The following is a 10,673-nucleotide window of genomic DNA, read 5'->3' as shown; positions in this document are numbered from 1 at the left end:
GAGAGCTATCAACAACGATGTGCTATTGTTCTTGGCCGGTGAAAAAATTTTTGAATGGCATTCTGAAGCAGTGAATCTACCAAAAAATATTGCTCCAATACCGTGCCCCCCAAAAGAGGAACTGATTGAAAAATTACTTAGTCGTTTTTAATTGAAATTCCCCCCCCAAAAAAATGTGTTTATAGAACAATTCATAAAAATAGTGATAGCCCATAGTTCTAAGATTGTTAGAAAAAAAAAAGAGCCTTTCTCGACTGAGGATGTCAAGATATGTGTTGTTATTGCTGAGTTGAATATTATCCCTATAATTTTTTTTAAATTACATTTTTTGTCTGCCTGTATGTTTTCAGTAGATAAGTTCATATATTTTGGTGAGAAAGTTTGATTTGTGATAAAGCCTTAACAACACAATTGTGCCTTTTTTGTTTGATTTGGATAAATAAACCAATAAAAATCTATATACACTTTTTGGAAATCTTTGTGCTTCTTACTTTCTCGCATCACCCCAATGTTTGCTATTATTAAAGGTATAGAAACATACTCGTGGGAACAACACTAATATTGAAAAAAGGAATCATTGCTAATAAAATTTACAACAGCCAGAGAATGATAAATCTTCAAGCAGTTTTATTACAAGAAAGCTTTATGGACAGAAATTCGACATAAAAAATTCTGTAGGCTAGACACAATGCTAGGTAAAGATGCAGATTACATTCATAAGGACGAACTTGATAAATCAGAACAATAACACCAATTGTACAAAAGGATCATAGGTTTAGATTATAAAAATAAAACTTGGTGTAAAAATGTTAAACAAACTCTAAATCTGTCATAAAACAAATAAATAACAATAGAATATATTTATAAACATAAATAACAAATTTGAAAACATTACAACTTTTTTTAAAAATTCATTTCTGCATCAGTGTTACTGATTGACATATCCATGTAATAACGGAAACCTGTGTATTGTCCGGATTGTTCAGGGTAGGAATTACGAATTTTAGAAACCACACAAGAGGGAATGGGAATTCTGTAATGCTTGCCAAGGTGTCCATGTACCCATGCAATGTAGGATCTGTATGCAGCATAACGTAAGGACCTAGAAAGACAGAAATAAATAAATGTTAGAATGATAATATATATATATATATATATATATATATATATATATATATATATATATATATATATATATATATACCATGTATGCTCGACTAAAAGACCACATGAGTATAAGCCAGGAAGCCTATTTTTAACAAATACAGTTTGTAACTGCTATTGACTATAGTATAATCATGCACACACATTATAATGTCAGGGCACGGATGATCTCACGGTGTTTGTAACGGACCAGTAGATGGAAATGATTTAGGGACAATGATGGATAAAAAAGGACCTGCCGGATGGGGTGCGTTGGAAGGTGAGTAGACTTTTTTTCCATTTACTCTTGTATAAACCGAGCTATGCTTTGTGAGCCCTTTTTTTATGAAAAACTTGCCATATATTTTAGTAGATACAGTGTTTATATATTTATATTATGTTATGAAAAAATTAACACCCTAAGAGGAAGACAAAAAAAATTAAATTGGAAAATAGATTTTGTAGAACATAATAATTTTACAACACACATAAAATAAAATAAAAAGAAATAAATAAATAATTAACCTGTTGGCAGGCACATTTGAACCCTTCCAGTAAAAGTGCCTATTAGGTATAAGGTATGTATCAGTTGTTCTCATGAAAGACATCGCTCGCGAAACATAACATGGTGAGAGATGCAGTCAATCTCACAACTGAAGAGGTCTCTCAGTTCATCACGCTCTCTGCAGCAAATGGATTCAGGCACAGAATTCATTCGGGAGCAATTGGTACACTGACACCAGTCAGTGTTGAGCAGACGGCCTTCGATGTCCATGTCGTCCTGTGGTCACTCTTCACCTGGTGCCCATTGGGGGTCATTTGTGAAGCAGAAGTCATTTGCACTGTATTGGGATCGGATGGAGGAACGCAAGTGTTAAAGATATTACACTGGACTCAGACGCCATCTTACGTATTGTTGGACATTTTAAAGACTCAGCATTCATTTCATATAACTTTGTGTAGTGATAATTAAAGTTTGGGTGTTTCCCTCAGCACACAAAAACTTAGTGCACACTAGCACCACCTAGTGGAAGGTATCCAGGTGCACATCTGGACATTTGGTTTATGTGAAGACAGCCAATGGTTCTACATTCCTTTGTGTGCTTACATCCAATAGTGTTACATTTCCTGGGTGAGAACACCCAATTATAGTTGCTGCTTTCCTAATTACACGCCTTATGTAAAGTGCCTTATGGTTTTCTATAAATGTCGGTCCCTCAATAAACTTATCAGTCTTGTTGTTTGCTAACTTCCTGCAAGGACAGGTCTTGTCTTTTCTTTCAAGTTAGTCAAATTCCAGCGCTGGACACAGACTCCTTTAATTTGAAAGTTACCTTACAATGATTAGGGGTTTGAGCCCCAGATAAAAATCTATAGGAATTGGGTCTCCTGGGTGGCCATACTTTTATGGACATCTAACCATCGAGGTGACCTCCGCAAGAGTGCAGGCGGCCAGTGAACAGAACTGACAATGAGCGCTCGTCGGGGTAAGTCAAGTCTATTTTTGTCTACCTTGACTGTAGTTCTGTTTCACTGGCTGAAAGGGACTGGGTAAGGTGATCTCCTTGTGTGATAATATGTACTTTGCCTTACATGTCCATATATAATAGTATGTTCACTATAATTTCGGCAAAGGAACTCTTGTAAAGTGACTGACAGAGACTGGATGTGACTATGTATGTTGTAGAAAAAGGTCTGCAGTGCCCTCTTGTGAATTGTTGATGTAGTTCAGAAAGTTTGTGATGGTGGAGATTTTTGTTCATGTAAGCGCGGATAGAATCTGGAAGTTTGCAGAGACAAATTCTGGCCAAATTTACGTATAATTCCTTTGGGATTGATGCGGCCCCGTGATGCGGGAAGGACAGTGGAGGCAGGAAGGACACTGACAGGAATTTTACAGTTGAGCGTTATCTCCTTGATTTCTGAAATATTGTGTGAAGGTCTCTAATTTGTACGTACTGATAGGTAGCGGGGTAGTCTGGAGCTGTATGTACGGAGGATATCTATAGCCCTTGAACAAAATCAGGTATTCCACAGATTCCACAAAATGGGTAGTGAGCAAAGTAAGACTGTAGCTGGACACTGCAGACCTAAAAAGGCGACTGACATAGTGTCACACAGGAAAGGTAAAGAGTGGGTAAAAGGAAGTTATGAGGTATTGAAGTTTTGGGTATGTTAGATGATTCCCTGAGTGTGCAAAGGTAGGAGACAGCACTTGATGAAAATGGTGGCTGGCTCAAAGACAAAAAGTGGCACACCCAGGCAGAAGGTTGTTTTGATGTAAGTAGAGAGTTAATGACAAAGGAAAGTGGATGGGGTTGATTACTGGAGACTTAGACCAGTGACTACGGACGGACCAGGACAGAGGGACAGGAATCCTAGAGAGTGCTCATTAAAAAAAAAAAAATCTTTTGGAATGCAGACCAGCACCCTCTTAGACTCCACCCCCGTATCTGGGGGTTAGAGAAGATGACACGCCCTACCATTTTTCAGTGGCGGCCATCTTAAGACAGTATATTCTTTTCAAGTCCCTGAAAGTTAATTGCCTATAACTCTACACTGTAGGCTGGTTGTAGGATACAAAATAGAGAAAAATATTTTCACTATGACCGGAGCTCCAAGGATTCTAAAACTTCGATGAACAGCACCAATCTTCAATTTCTCCTGCTGAAAGTATGTCACCATTCAGACTAGCACCATCGCACTCTCATTCTCCTCCTTTATTATATTGTAAAAAAATCCAATAAAAATGCGCATATCACAAATTCACATCGAAGCAACAGCAACGCCCCGGAAGAAGCCTTGCCGGCGAAACCCTGGGTCGGGCGGATAGAAAGCTAGCGTCCCGTTATGTGAATTTGTGATATGCGCATTTTTATTGGATTTTTTTACAATATAATAAAGGAGGAGAATGAGAGTGCGATGGTGCTAGTCTGAATGGTGACATACTTTCAGCAGGAGAAATTGAAGATTGGTGCTGTTCATCGAAGTTTTAGAATCCTTGGAGCTCCGGTCATAGTGAAAATATTTTTCTCTATTTTGTGGACTTTTTCAAAGACTGTGTGGACCGGTCTTATACCGTGAGTAGCTCCTTAAGGGGCAAACTGTGCACCACAAACAACTGTGTTTTTATGTTGGTTGTAGGATAGCAGCTGAGTCACCCTTGAGGCATCCTGGTGGACGTTTGAGATAAAATGCCGGCAGGTGAATATTTTCACCAATTTCAAACATTTGCTAAGGGTCTTGAGTGTGCAACGCTGTATGTTTATTTTATTTTAAAACTTATTTGATCTTGACAATTGCAGAAAAATTACTAGAAAAAGTGTTGCAATGTCTCTGGTACCTGCTTTCTGGAGTTGAAAGAGTTAATCAGGGTGAGATCTGTGGGCAGCTGTGCAGCTGGGTTTTGCTTTGCCTTATCTGTGTCTGTGAGAAGTGGCCTTGAAGCACACAGAAAGCATCTGTGTTGAGTGGGGGAAACAGAGCTGACAATCTAAAAAGACTTAAAGGAATTTGCTTGTGATAAGAATACAAAGAGACATTACTCTAGAGACACACTCTAGGAAACGGAGACGGCCCCAACAGGGCGGGACAAGGGGGGTGGTAATGGACAAGGATGTCAGCAAGAATAGTCCCCCTCTTCTGAAAGCCCCCCCCAAATAGAGTTAGTGCATTTCATTGTAGAACTCTTCCCTGTTGGCAAATGTTTTCCTCTCTGTGCCCCTACATGAGGATTGCCAGTACCTATTTGCCTTTACCAGTGTAGTATTCCAGTATATCTGATGCAGATTCCCACAAGGGGGGTAAAACTCCCCCAGCCAGTACTCCATACTACACGGCCCTTACTGGATGTCTTCCTTTTCAGTATGCGGAGGACCTACTGTTGTTGTTTGCCTGGATGCATTTATTGACCTTATGTGTTTTCTGTTCCAGAAGGGTTGCAAAGTTTCCTGAGACAAGCTCCAGTACTGCCAGGAGAAAGTGGTCTTCCTAGGCCACTGCTTCTCAGCCACAGGCAGAGACCTGACAGAGGAAAGAAAGCTGGCAGTCCAGAATGTGCCCCTGTCCTGAGGCCCTAAGCCTCTTTACATGTTTCTTGGACTGGCCAGCTCCTGCAGCCTGGGATAAGGTCTGCTGCCCCCAGCCTGATGCTGGCCGTTTCTGACTGCATTGCCTCTTCCCCATTCGCCCTTAGTCAGGAGGCAATTGATGCATTCTACAGCCTTAAGGTGGCAAATCCTGTCTGCACCGGCCCTAGGCACATCCCACTGGATCAAACTTTTGTTTTATTTTGCACTGAGTATCTAGGCCACAGGTGTCTAGTCCAGGAACGTGGTGGCCTTACCAGTGGCCCACTATTAGGCCCGGTTAGACTCAGTTGTGAGGGGAGCCCCTCATGTGTGAGTAGCTGCAGCCAGCAATCTGCTCAGCAAGGCCAGTGAGTTGATCCCAGATCCTAGATCACTCAGTTACTGTGCAAACCCCACATACCTTGCACAGTGTCCTCACCCAAGTACAGCCCAAGCATCTGAGCAAAGGCCAGACAGCTCAGACTCCAGTGTGCACTCCTGATGCCCCAGGATACACTGATAAGGTGCACAGCTCTGAATCCTTCAATCTGTCGCCAGTCTTCCAGGATTCAGAGAGGGGGGAGAGAAGGGTGATTAATGCAGATGTTGAGTTTTTCTCATAGGTGGCTCCAGGTCTGCAGGAGAAGACAGACGGTTCTACAGTGGTCAGTGGCGCACATGAGGTAGTACAAGCAGAACCACTCCCTCCATACAGGTCAGCGCAGGAGGTGAAGTGATGTGAAGTGAAGTGCTACAGCTGGTGGAAGGTAAAAGGGCAAATATCTATACTCAAGGTATAGTTCTGGGGTCTAAACACGACTATGAACCCATATGGAAGGCTAGAGATTTCCTCACCTCTGCAGGGACCCCCTTTAAGCATGGCAAGCTGGGTAAAGAGCTCATGGATGCTCTCTTACTTCCACAAGAGGTGAGGATAATAAAAGTAAAAGCACACACAATTTGGTAACTCCACAAGCCAAGGGCAAGTATGTGGCTGACGGGATGGCGAAGGCAGCTGCACAGATGGAGCCCAGAGACTGTCTTGAAGTCTCAGCGGTGAGTTCTGAGCTAAACGTTTGATCCACAGGTGTTCCAGTCCCTGGTGGCCCGAGAGTCATCAGAAGTGAAGGGAGTGTGGAGGAAAGCTGGAGCCCAGATGCCTATGGGACCTGGATGCTGGGAGAGAGGGTGTGCCTGCCAGGAGCCCTGCACCCGACAGTAAGTCAAGTAGCCTACGGACACATACACATCCAAAATGGCCATGCTAGTGCTCATAAACCATAAGTGGTTTGCCCCGGGCATTACTACCCCTGTCACTAGACTAGTGAAAGCCTGTATAGTCTGTGCCCGCCACAACCCGGGTAAGGTGGTAAAGACCCCACGGAAGGTGACACTCAAGCTGCTGTATCCCTTCCAAAGACTGTAGATTGATTTTATCCAGCTATCAAAAGTGGTACGTAGGAGTACGTGCCTGTGTGCATTGATCTCTTTCCAGGGTGGCCAGAAGCTTTTCCCACAACCAAGGCTACTGCCAGAGCCGCAGCCAAGAAGGTGGTGAGTGAGATTTTTCTGCAGGTTTGGACTTTCAGAGACCAAAGAGTCCGGTCGCAGAACCAACTTCACTGGACAGGTAAAGACCTAAAGCCTTGTCCCTCCTGGGTGTAGAACAGGCCCTGCACACCCCTTGCCCTTCCCATGTTAGTGGTGGGTTTGAGAGACTAAACGGCACTCTTAAGTTAGAGATCCGGGAGGCCATGGAAGTAACAGGGAAACCATGGTGCGAGTGATTTCCTGCTGCCCACCATTCAGTTAGGACCACCCCAACAGAAAGATGGGATTGTCCCCGTTTGAAGTATTTTTTGACTGTGCACCCAGACTAGGCCCCTACTTCCCACAGACCCTATAGCTGATGGCAGGAAACCAGGTGGAACATGCCAGTTGAGCCAGGCCTTGGAAAAGGTCCGCAAAGTGTTTCTGATTACTTTTTCAGATCCAGACAGAGACCTCAGGACGCATAACCTGAAGCCCGGAGACTACGTGATGGTAAAGAGACACCAGAGAGAGAGTCTGGAGCCTCACTAAGATGGTCCTTTTCAAGTCCTGCGGACCAGTGCCACGCCTGTGAAGCTAGAGGGAAGTCGGCATGCTTCCCACGCTTACTATTGCAAACTTATTCTTCTTGCTAGCTGGTCTCTTCTGACTGACTGTATGCTCAGGGACACCCCAACCATGACTATCACTGTATCTATAGGGGTGACCAGGATGCCACCAGGGTAGGAGACTTTACCTAAAGTTGGTGCAACAAGACAATGACCTTCTTTAACATTGACAGCACAGATAACCCTGTATTAGCAGTGTCTGATGTGTACAGGATTTGTGGGGATAGGAGAGTCAGGTCAGGCCTAGAGGCTGGGAAGGTGAGTGTACGGTGATAAAACTTGAGCATTCCTTCCTCGTGATCCCCAGGGATAAGTTTGATCAGACACATAAAGTAAAGGTAGAGAATCCCAAAGGATTCTGAAGGTCTGAGAGAGAAGCACCTAGATGACAACATTTATATAGATACAGTCCAGAAGGGGGGTCCCAGATGAGTACAAGGCCCACAATCAGATATGGGCAGGTCTAGAGTCCATTATTCCCCAGATAGCTATGAGTAAAGATGTTGGTTGGGTTAACTGGTTGTATTGTAATCAACAGAGATTTATGAATTATATCGGAGATGCTTTCCAGACCCACATGGCTTTGGACATGATCCTTGCTGAGAAGGGAGGAGTCTGTAAGATGGTGGGAGTGGCTTGTCGCATATATATCCCAGATGACATCGCCCCCTATGGATCCATTACCCATGCACTTGAAGAGATTGAAGGACTGTCCAGGGAACTCGAGAGAAACTCTGGGGTGGACACTTTGTCCTTCACTTTGTAGTTGGGTTTCCTTTAAGTGGGGGTGATATTGGGGATTGTGATTTTGCTCTAGTCACTTATTGTGCGTTGTGTGGTCCCCCTCATCAAGTCCACCATGTCCCAGATGGCCGTCCAGGTGGTAAGAACCATGACAGGAGAAGTCCCGGTGTGGAGGATACCGTCTTGTTGAAGAACCAGCCTGTTAATAAACCCATAAACTATGGAAACACAATGATATAATTTGAGTATGCAGGCCTGTAACCCCCGAGTGACTGGCCTCCAGGGGATCTGGTGAAGAGTTAACAAGTCCAGCAGGTAAGGGCTTAGCCTACCTGTGGGTACCTGGAGTTTGAGGAGGTCACCCTGGACAATAGTTACAGGCCATGCAAAGCTCAAAAGGGGGGAAATGTTAAAGATATTACACTGGACTCAGACGCCATCTTACATATTGTTGGACATTTTAAAGACTCAGCATTCATTTCATATAACTTTGTGTAGTGATAATTAAAGTTTGGGTGTTTCCCTCAGCACACAAAGACTTAGTGCTCACTAGCACCACCTAATGGAAGGTATCCAGGTGCACATCTGGACATTTGGTTTATGTGAAGACAGCCAATGGTTCTACATTTCTTTGTGTGCTTACATCCAATAGTGTTACATTTCCTGGGTGTGAACACCCAATTATAGTTGCTGCTTTCCTAATTACACGCCTTATGTAAAGTGCCTTATGGTTTTCTATAAATGTCAGTCCCTCAATAAACTTATCAGTCTTGTTGCTAACTTCCTGCAAGGACAGGTCTTGTCTTTTCTTTCAAGTTAGTCAAATTCCAGCACTGGACACAGACTCATTTAATTTGAAAGTCACCTTACAATGATTAGGGGTTTGAGCCCCAGATAAAAATCTATAAGACAAGTCTTCAATCAATTCCTGGATTTCCTAATAAAAACATTACAGAAAAATATATGAATACAACATAAACTAAAATTTATATTTAGGTGTGTACCAATAGGCAGCCACACAAACATGACTTTCCACTTTTTAATAAATGCGCTATACAGTCTATTTTGTTGTATGCATCAAGGAAAAGGAAGTTTATTGATGCATGTTCGACATCTGAGATAGTTTGGATACATATTCGGCAGGGTTGAGGCAACATTTTACTTACCGCACTGTGGATTCTGTCTGTAGTCGGTACTTCTCTGTCACCCTCTACTACTTCTTCTTCTTCTGACTCTGGTTGACTAACCTTTTTTAAAGAAGATTTGTACATTGCTATTAATAAAAGATTACATTTTAAAGAACATAAATATTTTAAAATATTAAATCTTTTTTTTTACCTCATCAGTGACTAAAACGATATCTTCTTCTAACATATATTCTTCAATATCATTGCAAGCAGAAGAAGCCTTTAGCTAATGTAGAGGGAAATAAATTATTATTTTAAAAGGTTTGACTTAGATCCACATAAATCACCTTTTGTCTTATAATACCTTGCATCTTAGGGGGGGTGTGTCCTACTCAGTCGTCTCCGCACATCTAGTCCTCCCCATGCCTTATGCCTCCTAACTGGTCACAGTTCAAGTCATGTGACCAGATTGACATAATCTTGGGTATTTTGGCATGATAACAATAGCAAAATGTACCTCCTGCATGGATCTTATCACATGTAGTCATAGCAGCTTCCATGGACTTATATTACTCTTGATCCTCTATGGAGGCTGCTGTGATATCATGTTCTCACATACATGATGTACATTTTTTAATTATTCTAATGCTGAATGAACTGCATTGATCGCACAAATCACATGTCATGGATGTAAGACAAAAAAAAAGGAACACAATATTTCCCATAGAACATAGAGGTTTATACTGTATGTCCATAAGTACAAGGAGGCAGAGCAATGATTTGAAGAGATGTAGAGCTGGCAGAGAGAAAAATGTTGTCCAGGAGTCCTACCGCACACCAGTGGCTTTGTGTATTCGGGTGCTCTGGATAGGGACCCAATCCCATAAGCAAATAAAGATGTGGAATCCAGTCACATTGATTATGAATTAAAGTAAATGATATCTTTATTCAGCAAACAAAAAAGTGACGTTTCGGGCAAACTCTGACCTTCATCAGACTCAGTTTGCAAAGGTATAGGAGATGCATGACTTCTATGCAGGTTCAGCGCTGGAGAATTGGTGGATTAACCGCTCGGATTAAAGGCGCCCTAAACGTCACTATATTTGTTTGCTGAATAAAGATATCATTCACTTTAATCCATAATCACTGTGACTGGATTTCAAAGCTTTAGAGAGATACATGTGGCATGGTTCACCAGCATCCAGAGAGAGGAAAAGAGTCAGAGCCCGGAGACAAGAGTCCGAAAAGCTAATTTGCATATCATAAAATTCCTGTAACAGTGCGGTATTAAACATTTCAATGCCTAACATGGGGCCTAGCTATTTCAATTTTACAACCATGAACGATCTAACACTTATCTTACAAAGGATAACAAATTCAGGCACAATAGCCATATATCGGCTGCACTTGTGAATATGCCAAGTTTTTCA

General features: G+C 42.2%; 1 long non-coding RNA gene across 2 annotated transcripts; it reads right to left on the bottom strand.

The window, feature by feature from the left end:
* Nucleotides 1-1,698: 1,698 nt before the first annotated feature.
* On the bottom strand, nucleotides 1,699-9,525 carry LOC140076586 (uncharacterized). Of its 2 annotated transcripts, none has more exons than XR_011849620.1 (3): nucleotides 9,455-9,525; nucleotides 9,283-9,363; nucleotides 1,699-1,985 (listed from the first exon to the last, which is right to left on the bottom strand). It is a non-coding gene; the product is annotated as an uncharacterized lncRNA (long non-coding RNA). The 2 variants fall into 2 exon arrangements; XR_011849619.1 differs by lacking the exon at nucleotides 1,699-1,985 and adding an exon at nucleotides 9,027-9,053.
* Nucleotides 9,526-10,673: the final 1,148 nt, after the last annotated feature.

The sequence above is a fragment of the Engystomops pustulosus genome, chromosome 9 (genome assembly GCF_040894005.1).
Source record: "Engystomops pustulosus chromosome 9, aEngPut4.maternal, whole genome shotgun sequence".
NCBI lineage: Eukaryota > Metazoa > Chordata > Amphibia > Anura > Leptodactylidae > Engystomops > Engystomops pustulosus.
The sequence above is the reverse complement of the archived record's forward strand: the minus strand, read 5'-3'. Positions and strand labels throughout refer to the sequence as shown.